The following is a 9,930-nucleotide window of genomic DNA, read 5'->3' as shown; positions in this document are numbered from 1 at the left end:
GAGGGTTACGACAAAAACTTGATGCACTTCGTGTACAAAATGGACAATCACTTTCGAAGTATCAAAGTTTCGAACCATAAGACATGAAAGCATTTCAAATGAACTCTGAAAAAGTTGAAAGTTGGGATGGTATCATAATTTCACCCACATAGCATTTGCTTATTGCGGGAGAAAGTCTTCACTTTTTCTTCGCTTGTGTCATTTGCTTATTGCGCCGTAACCTTCATTGTTTATCAGGATGCTTGGGTCAGCCTTGACATTGAAGGGAGGAATTTCATGAAACTTTTCATAATCTTCAGACATGTCTGTCTTGCCGTCCACTCCCAGGATGTCCCTTTTTCCTGAAAGAACTATGTGGCGCTTTGGCTCATCGTATGATGTATTCGCTTCCTTATCTTTTCTTTTTCTCGGTTTGGTAGACATGTCCTTCACATAGATAACCTGTGCCACATCATTGGCTAGGACGAACGGTTCGTCAGTGTACCCAAGATTTTTCAGATCCACTGTTGTCATTCCGTACTGTGGGTCTACCTGTACCCCGCCGCCTAACAGATTGACCCATTTGCACTTAAACAAAGGGACCTTAAAATCAGGTCCGTAGTCAAGTTCCCATATGTCCACTATGTAACCATAATATGTGTCCTTTCCGCTCTCGGTTGCTGCATCAAAGCGGAGACCGCTGTTTTGGTTGGTGCTCTTTTGATCTTGGGCGATCGTGTAAAATGTATTCTCATTTATCTCGTATCCTTTGTAAGTCAATACAGTCAAAGATGGTCCCCTGGACAACAAGTACAACTCATCACAAACAGTGTTGTCACCTCTGAGACGTGTTTCCAACCAACTGCTGAAAGTCCTGATGTGTTCACATGTAATCCAGTCGTCGCACTGCTCCGGGTGTTTGGAGCGCAGACTGTTCTTGTGTTCATCGACATACGAGGTCACCAAGGTAGAGTTCTGTAGAACTGTGTAGTGTGCTTGAGACCAAGAATATCCGTCCCTGCATATTATTGAGTCTCTTCCCAGAGTGCCTTTTCCAGTCAGTCTCCCCTCATACCGCGATTTAGGGAGACCTATCTTGTTAAGGCCAGGAATGAAGTCAACACAAAACCCGATAACATCCTCTGTTTGATGGCCCATGGAGATGCTTCCTTCTGGCCTAGCGCGGTTACGGACATATTTCTTTAGGACTCCCATGAACCTCTCAAAAGGGAACATATTGTGTAGAAATACGGGCCCCAGGATGACAATCTCGTCGACTAGATGAACTAGGACGTGCGTCATGATATTGAAGAAGGATGGTGGGAACACCAGCTCGAAACTGACAAGACATTGCGCCACATCACTCCTTAGCCTTGGTACGATTTCTGGATCGATCACCTTCTGAGAGATTGCATTGAGGAATGCACATAGCTTCACAATGGCTAATCGAACGTTTTCCGGTAGAAGCCCCCTCAATGCAACCGGAAGCAGTTGTGTCATAATCACGTGGCAGTCATGAGACTTTAGGTTCTGAAACTTTTTCTCTGGCATATTTATTATTCCCTTTATATTCGACGAGAAGCCAGTCGTGACCATCATACTTAGCAGGCATTCATAGAAGATTTCTTTCTCTTCTTTCGTAAGAGCGTAGCTGGCAGGACCTTTATACTGCTTCGGAGGCATGCCGTATTTTTCGTGCAAACGTTGCAGGTCCTCTCGTGCCTCGGGTGTATCTTTTGTCTTCCCATACACGCCCAAGAAGCCTAGCAGGTTCACGCAAAGGTTCTTCGTCACGTGCATCACGTCGATTGAGGAGCGGACCTCTAGGTCTTTCCAGTAGGGTAGGTCCCAAATATAGATTTCTTCTTCCACATGGGTGCGTGTCCCTCAGCGTCATTCGGAACAGCTAGTCCACCGGGACCCTTTCCAAAGATTACGTAGTGTAAATCATTGACCATAGCAAGCACGTGAACACCGGTGCGCATGGCGGGCTTCTTCCGGTGATCTGCCTCGCCTTTGAAATGCTTGCCTTTCTTTCGACATTGATGGTTGGTCGGAAGAAATCGACGATGGCCCAGGTACACATTCTTCCTGCATTTGTCCAGGTATATACTTTCAGTGTCATCTAAACAGTGCGTGCATGTGTGGTATTCTTTGTTTGTCTGTCCTGAAAGGTTACTGAGAGCGGGCCAATCGTTGATGGTCACGAACAGCAATGCCTTAAGGTTAAATTCCTCCTGTCTGTGCTCATCCCACGTACGTACACCGTTTCCATTCCACAGCTGTAAAAGTTCTTCAACTAATGGCCTTAGGTACACATCAATTTCGTTGCCGGGTTGCTTAGGGCCTTGGATGAGAACTGGCATCATAATGAACTTCCGCTTCATGCACATCCAAGGAGGAAGGTTATACATACATAGAGTCACGGGCCAGGTGCTGTGATTGCTGCTCTGCTCCCCGAAAGGATTAATGCCATCCGCGCTTAAAGCAAACCATACATTCCTTGGGTCCTTTGCAAACTCATCCCAGTACTTTCTCTCGATTTTTCTCCACTGCGACCCGTCAGCGGGTGCTCTCAACTTCCCATCTTTCTTTCGGTTCTCACTGTGCCATCGCATCAACTTGGCATGCTCTTCGTTTCTGAACAGACGTTTCAACCGTGGTATTATAGGAGCATACCACATCACCTTCGCAGGAACCCTCTTCCTGAGGGGCTCGCCGTCAACATCACCAGGGTCATCTCGTCTGATCTTATACCGCAACGCACCGCATACCGGGCATGCGTTCAGATCCTTGTATGCACCGCGGTAGAGGATGCAGTCATTAGGGCATGCATGTATCTTCTCCACCTCCAATCCTAGAGGGCATACGACCTTCTTTGCTGCATATGTACTGTCGGGCAATTCGTTATCGTTTGGAAGCTTCTTCTTCAATATTTTCAGTAGCTTATCAAATCCTTTGTTAGCCACGGCATTCTCTGCCTTCCACTGCAGCAATTCCAGTACGGTACCGAGCTTTGTGTTGCCATCTTCGCAATTGGGGTATAACCCTTTTTTGTGATCCTCTAACATGCGATCGAACTTCAGCTTCTCCTTTTGACTAATGCATTGCGTCCTTGCATCGACAATGACCCGGCGGAGATCATCATCATCGGGCAAATCGTCTGGTTCCTCTTGATCTTCAGCAGCTTCATCCGTGGCAGCATCATTGGGCACATCGTCTGGTTCCTCTTGATCTTCACCAGCTCCCCCCGTTGCAGCATCACCGTATTCAGGGGGCACATAGTTGTCATCGTACTCTTCTTCTTCGCCATCTTCCATCATAACCCCTATTTCTCCGTGCCTCGTCCAAACATTATAGTGTGGCATGAAACCCTTGTAAAGCAGGTGGGAGTGAAGGATTTTCCGGTTAGAGTAAGACCTCGTATTCCCACATTCAGTGCATGGACAACACATAAAACCATTCTGCTTGTTTGCCTCAGCCGCATCGAGAAACTCATGCACGCCCTTAATGTACTCGCGGGTGTGTCTGTCACCGTACATCCATTGCCGGTTCATCTGCGTGCATTATATATAATTAAGTGTCCAAATTAATAGAAGTTCATCATCACATTAAAACCAAAGTGCATACATAGTTCTCATCTAACAACATATAGCTCTCCAGAGCATCTAATTAATTAAACCATACATTGAAACTATGTAAAACATTTCAATGCGAAAACAAATGCGATCATAATCGCAACCAAGGTAACAATTGATCCAACGGCATAATGATACCAAGCCTCGGTATGAATGGCATATTTTCTAATCTTTCTAATCTTCAAGCGCATTGCATCCATCTTGATCTTGTGATCATCGACGACATCCGCAACATGCAACTCCAATATCATCTTCTCCTCCTCAATTTTTTTTATTTTTTCCTTCAACAAATTGTTTTCTTCTTCAACTAAATTTAACCTCTCGACAATAGGGTCGGTTGGCATTTCCGATTCACATACATCCTAGATAAATAAAATCTATGTCACGTTGGTCGGCATAATTTTCATAAACAATAAATGAACCAATAGTTATGAAGATAATATACATACCAAATCCGAATCATAGACAGGACGAGGGCCGACGGGGGCGGATACCAAAACCATCGCACTATATAAGATGCAATAATAAATGTAAGAAAATGATACAAGTATCTATCTAAACAGACAAGTAAGAATATTTTTCCTTTCAGAAAGAATATAAGAACAAGAGGCTCACCACGGTGGTGTCGGTGATGAGATCAGCGCGGGTGATCGACGGCGGTGAAGATGGGGACGGGGCGTGACGGACCGCTAAATCTAGACAAATCTCGAGGAAACTGGAGCTTGGAGGTCGAGCTTCGAGAGGAGAAAGTTTAAGTAGTGTGGCTCGGGCATTCCATCGAACACCTCATGTGCATAGGAGGTGAGCTAGAGCACCACAAATCCCTCCCCTCGCCAGCCAGAGAAAAACAGAGCACTGGAGTGCTCTGCTCGCGGGCGAGGATATATATAGGCACCTCATTGGTCCCGGTTTGTGGCAAGAACCGGGACTAAAGGGGAGCCTTTGGTCCCGGTTCAGGCCACCAACCGGGACCAATGGTGGTGGGCCAGGAGCGAGGCCCATTGGTCCCGGTTCGTCCCACCAACCGGGACCAAAAGGTCCAGACGAACCGGGACCAATGGCCCACGTGGCCCGGCCGGCCCCCTGGGCTCACGAACCGGGACCAATGCCCACATTAGTCCCGGTTCTACACTGAACCGGGACTAATGGGCTGAGTCGGCCTGGACCATAGCCCTGTTTTCTACTAGTGGACGCTTGATGGACAAAATTTGGCTGCACTCGCCTGGCATGGTAGATTTACTAAACCACATACCAATGTTATATGTATCTTTTTTCCCTAGTTAAATTTAAGCTCTTGTGGTTCTCCATAGTCTTGTCGCAAAGTACCTCGCAGGGCGTAAAAGAGTTGCGAGAAGATTACTTATGAAATGTGGTTCCGACTCCCGAGTCATGTGCAACCTAAGAGCATGGTTAATAGTATAGCCAGCTACTAGCGATAAGCTAGTGGCATGTCATCTACGGCCTATCTTATAGCCAACATTTATAATAGTAGATCAAAAGAGTGTACTACTTTTTTATTATGTGGCCGACCTTTTATTCTCACAAAGTGCCTAGAGCACGTGGTAGAGTTGGCTCTTCACGAAGAGCCCGCTTACCTTTTCTCTCATCTTCTTTTTTCTCCAACTAAGTAGAAATATACTAGTTTATTCCTTATAACCCGCTGACTTAGCTTTATTATACTTGCCCTAATAGCGTTCAAAGTAACGGCGATTTTTAGGCGCTGGACGGTGCTAATTAAAAGGACTTACTGCCATAATATATCCACGATCATGGAAGCAAGTGAGCTAAGTCAGATGCATATGCACGCGGGCCCGTCGTCTCTTCTTTCCCACGAAATCAACATTTCTATTGACGTTCCAATTTCTTTCAATGAGGTTATACTGGAGTTTCTAGTTTCAAAGCTGCCCGTTGATTACCGGAGCATTATTGTACAGTGCACGGTGGCACAAATATTACATTTTTCATCCGATCCTCATCAGACGACACACCAGATCAAACCGTCTACGCATGCAGCCAAAGTGCCGCGGAGCATTGGATTTCATATCGTACATCTATCGGACAAGAAAATATCGCATGTATACTAGTTCCATACTATATATGCACAGGAGCCGCAAACCAAATCAACTGACAAATACTCTCTTCGTATTAAAATTCTTGTCTTAAATTTGTCTAAACACGGACGCACTAGTAGAAAAGGGGGGAAAGGTCCAGGCCGGGTCAGCCCATTAGTCTCGGTTCAGTCTAGAACCGGGACCAATGGGGGCATTGGACCCGGTTCGTGAGCCCAGGGGGCCGGCCGGGCCACGTGGGCCATTGGTCCCGGTTCGTCTGGACCTTTTGGTCCCGATTGGTGGGACGAATCAGGACCAATGGGCCTGGCTCCTGGCCCACCACCATTGGTCCCGGTTGGTGGCCTGAACCGGGACCAAAGGCCACCCTTTAGTCCCGGTTCATGCCACGAACCGGGACCAATGAGGTGCCTATATATACCCTCGCCCGCGAGCAGAGCACTCCAGTGCTCTGTTTTTCTCTGGCCGGCGAGGGGAGGGCTTTGTGGTGCTCTAGCTCACCTCCTATGCACATGAGGTGTTCGATGAAATGCCCGAGCCACACTAGTTAAGCTTTCTCCTCTCGAAGCTCGACCTCAAAACTCCATTTTCCTCGAGATTTGTCTAGATTTAGCGGTCCGTCACGCCCCACCCCGTCTTCACCGCCGTCGATCACCCGCGCCGATCTCATCACCGACACCACCGTGGTGAGCCTCTTGTTCTTATCTTCTTTCTGAAAGGAAAAATATTCTTACTTGTATGTTTAGATAGATACTTGTATCATTTTCTTACTTTTATTATTGCATCTTATATAGTGCGATGGTTTTGGTATCCGCCCCCGTCGGCCCTCGTCCTGTCTATGATTCGGATGTGGTATATATATTATCTTTATAACTATTGGTTCATTTATTGTTTATGAAAATTATGCCGACCAACGTGACATAGATTTTATTTATCTAGGATGTATGTGAACCGGAAATTCCAACCAACCCTATTGTCGAGAGGTTAAATTTAGTTGGAGAAGAAAACAATTTCTTGAAGGAAAAAATAAAAAAAATTGAGGAGGAGAAGATGATATTGGAGTTGCATGTTGCGGATGTCGTCGATGATCACAAGATCAAGATGGATGCAATGCGCTTGAAGATTAGAAAGATTAGAAAATATGCCATTCATACCGAGGCTTGGTATCATTATGCCGTTGGATCAATTGTTACCTTGGTTGCGATTATGATCGCCTTTGTTTTCGCATTGAAATGTTTTACATAGTTTCAATGTATGGTTTAATTAATTAGATGCTCTGGAGAGCTATATGTTGTTAGATGAGAACTATGTATGTACTTTGGTTTTAATGTGATGATGAACTTCTATTAATTTGGACACTTAATTATATATAATGCACGCAGATGAACCGGCAATGGATGTACGGTGACAGACACACCTCCGAGTACATTAAGGGCGTGCATGAGTTTCTCGATGCGGCTGAGGCAAACAAGCAGAATGGTTTTATGTGTTGTCCATGCACTAAATGTGGGAATACGATGTCTTACTCTAATCGGAAAATCCTTCACACCCACCTGCTTTACAAGGGTTTCATGCCACACTATAATGTTTGGACGAGGCACGGAGAAATAGGGGTTATGATGGAAGACGACGAAGAAGAAGAGTACGATGACAACTATGTGCCCCCTGAATACCGTGATGCTGCAACGGGGGGAGCTGGTGAAGATCAAGAGGAACCAGACGATGTGCCCAATGATGCTACAACGGGTGAAGCTGCTGAAGATCAAGAGGAACCAGACGATGTGCCCGATGATGATGATCTCCGCTGGGTCATTGTTGATGCAAGGACGTAGTGCGAAAGTCAAAAGGAGAAGCTGAAGTTCGATCGCATGTTCGAGGATCAGAAAAAAGGGTTGTACCCCAATTGCGAAGATGGCAACACAAAGCTCGGTACCGTACTGGAATTGCTGCAGTGGAAGGCAGAGAATGTTGTGCCTGACAAAGGATTTGAGAAGCTACTGAAAATATTGAAGAAGAAGCTTCCAAAGGATAACGAATTGCCCGACAGTACGTACGCAGCAAAGAAGGTCGTATGCCCTCTAGGATTGGAGGTGGAGAAGATACATGCATTCCCTAATGACTGCATCCTATACCACGGTGCATACAAGGATCTGAACGCATGCCCGGTATGCGGTGCATTGCAGTATAAGATCAGACGAGATGACCCTGGTGATGTTCACGGCGAGCCCCACAGGAAGAGGGTTCCTGCGAAGGTGATGTGGTATGCTCCTATAATACCACGGTTGAAACGTCTGTTCAGAAACGGAAAGCATGCCAAGTCAATGCGATGGCACAGTGAGGACCGTAAGAAAGACGGGAAGTTGAGAGCACCCGCTGACGGGTCACAGTGGAGAAAAATCCAGAGAAAGTACTGGGATGAGTTTGCAAAGGACCCAAGGAACGTATGGTTTGCTTTAAGCGCGGATGGCATTAATCCTTTCGGGGAGCAGATCAGCAATCACAGCACCTGGCCTGTGACTCTATGTATGTATAACCTTCCTCCTTGTATGTGCATGAAGCGGAAGTTCATTATGATGCCAGTTCTCATCCAAGGCCCTAAGCAACCCGGCAACGACATTGATGTGTACGTAAGGCCATTAGTTGAAAAACTTTTACAGCTGTGGAATGGAAACGGTGTACGTACGTGGGATGAGCACAGACAAGAGGAATTTAACCTAAAGGCGTTACTGTTCGTGACCATCAACGATTGGCCCGCTCTCACTAACCTTTCAGGACAGACAAACAAAGGATACCACGCATGCACACACTGTTTATATGACACTGAAAGTATATACCTGGACAAATGAAGGAAGAATGTGTACCTGGGCCATCGTCGATTTCTTCCGACCAACCATCAATGTCGAAAGAAAGGCAAGCATTTCAAAGGCGAGGCAGATCACCGGAAGAAGCCCGCCATGCGTATCGTTGATCACGTACTTGCTATGGTCAATGATTTACACGTAATCTTTGGAAAGGGTCCCGGCGCACTAGCTGTTCCGAATGACGCTGAGGGACACTCACCCATGTGGAAGAAGAAATCTATATTTTGGGACCTACCCTACTAGAAAGACCTAGAGGTCCGCTCTTCAATCGACGTGATGCACGTGACGAAGAACCTTTGCGTGAACCTGCTAGGCTTCTTGGGCGTGTATGGAAAGACAAAAGATACACCTAAGGCACGGGAGGACCTGCAACGTTTGCACGAAAAAGACGGCATGCCTCCGAAGCAGTATGAAGGTCCTGCCAGCTACGCTCTTACGAAAGAAGAGAAATAAATCTTCTTTGAATGCCTGCTCCCTATGAAGGTCCCGACTGGCTTCTCGTCGAATATAAAGGGAATAATAAATATGCCAGAGAAAAAGTTGCAGAACCTAAAGTCTCATGACTGCCACGTGATTATGACGCAACTGCTTCCGGTTGCATTGAGGGGGCTTCTACCGGAAAACGTCCGATTAGCCATTGTTAAGCTATGTGCATTCCTCAATGCAATCTCTCAGAAGGTGATCGATCCAAAATCGTACCAAGGCTAAGGAGTGATGTGGCGCAATGTCTTGTCAGTTTCGAGCTGGTGTTCCCACCATCCTTCTTCAATATCATGACGCATGTCCTAGTTCATCTAGTCGACGAGATAGTCATTCTGGGGCCCGTATTTCTACACAATATGTTCCCCTTTGAGAGGTTCATGGGAGTCCTAAAGAAATATGTCCGTAACCGCGCTAGGCCAGAAGGAAGCATCTCCATGGGCCATCAAACAGAGGATGTCATCGGGTTTTGTGTTGACTTTATTCTTGGCCTTAAGAAGATAGGTCTCCCTAAATCGCGGTATGAGGGGAGACTGACTGTAAAAGGCACTCTTGGAAGTGACTCAATAATATGCAGGGACGGATATTCTTGGTCTCAAGCACACTACACAGTTCTACATAACTCTACCTTGGTGACCCCGTATGTCAATGAACACAAGAACAGTCTGCGCTCCAAACACCCGGAGCAGTGCGACGACTGGATTACATGTGAACACATTAGGACTTTTAGCAGTTGGTTGGAAGCACGTCTCAGAGGTGACAACACTGTTTGTGATGAGTTGTATTTGTTTTCCAGGGGACCATCTTTGACTGTATTGATTTACAAAAGATACGAGATAAATGGGAATACATTTTACACGATTGACCAAGATCAAAAGAGCACCAACCAAAACAGCGGTGTCC

This window comes from Triticum urartu, chromosome 7A, assembly GCF_056163025.1.
Source record: "Triticum urartu cultivar PI428250 chromosome 7A, HENAU_Tu73, whole genome shotgun sequence".
Lineage (NCBI taxonomy): Eukaryota > Viridiplantae > Streptophyta > Magnoliopsida > Poales > Poaceae > Triticum > Triticum urartu.
This window is presented reverse-complemented; position numbering follows the sequence as displayed.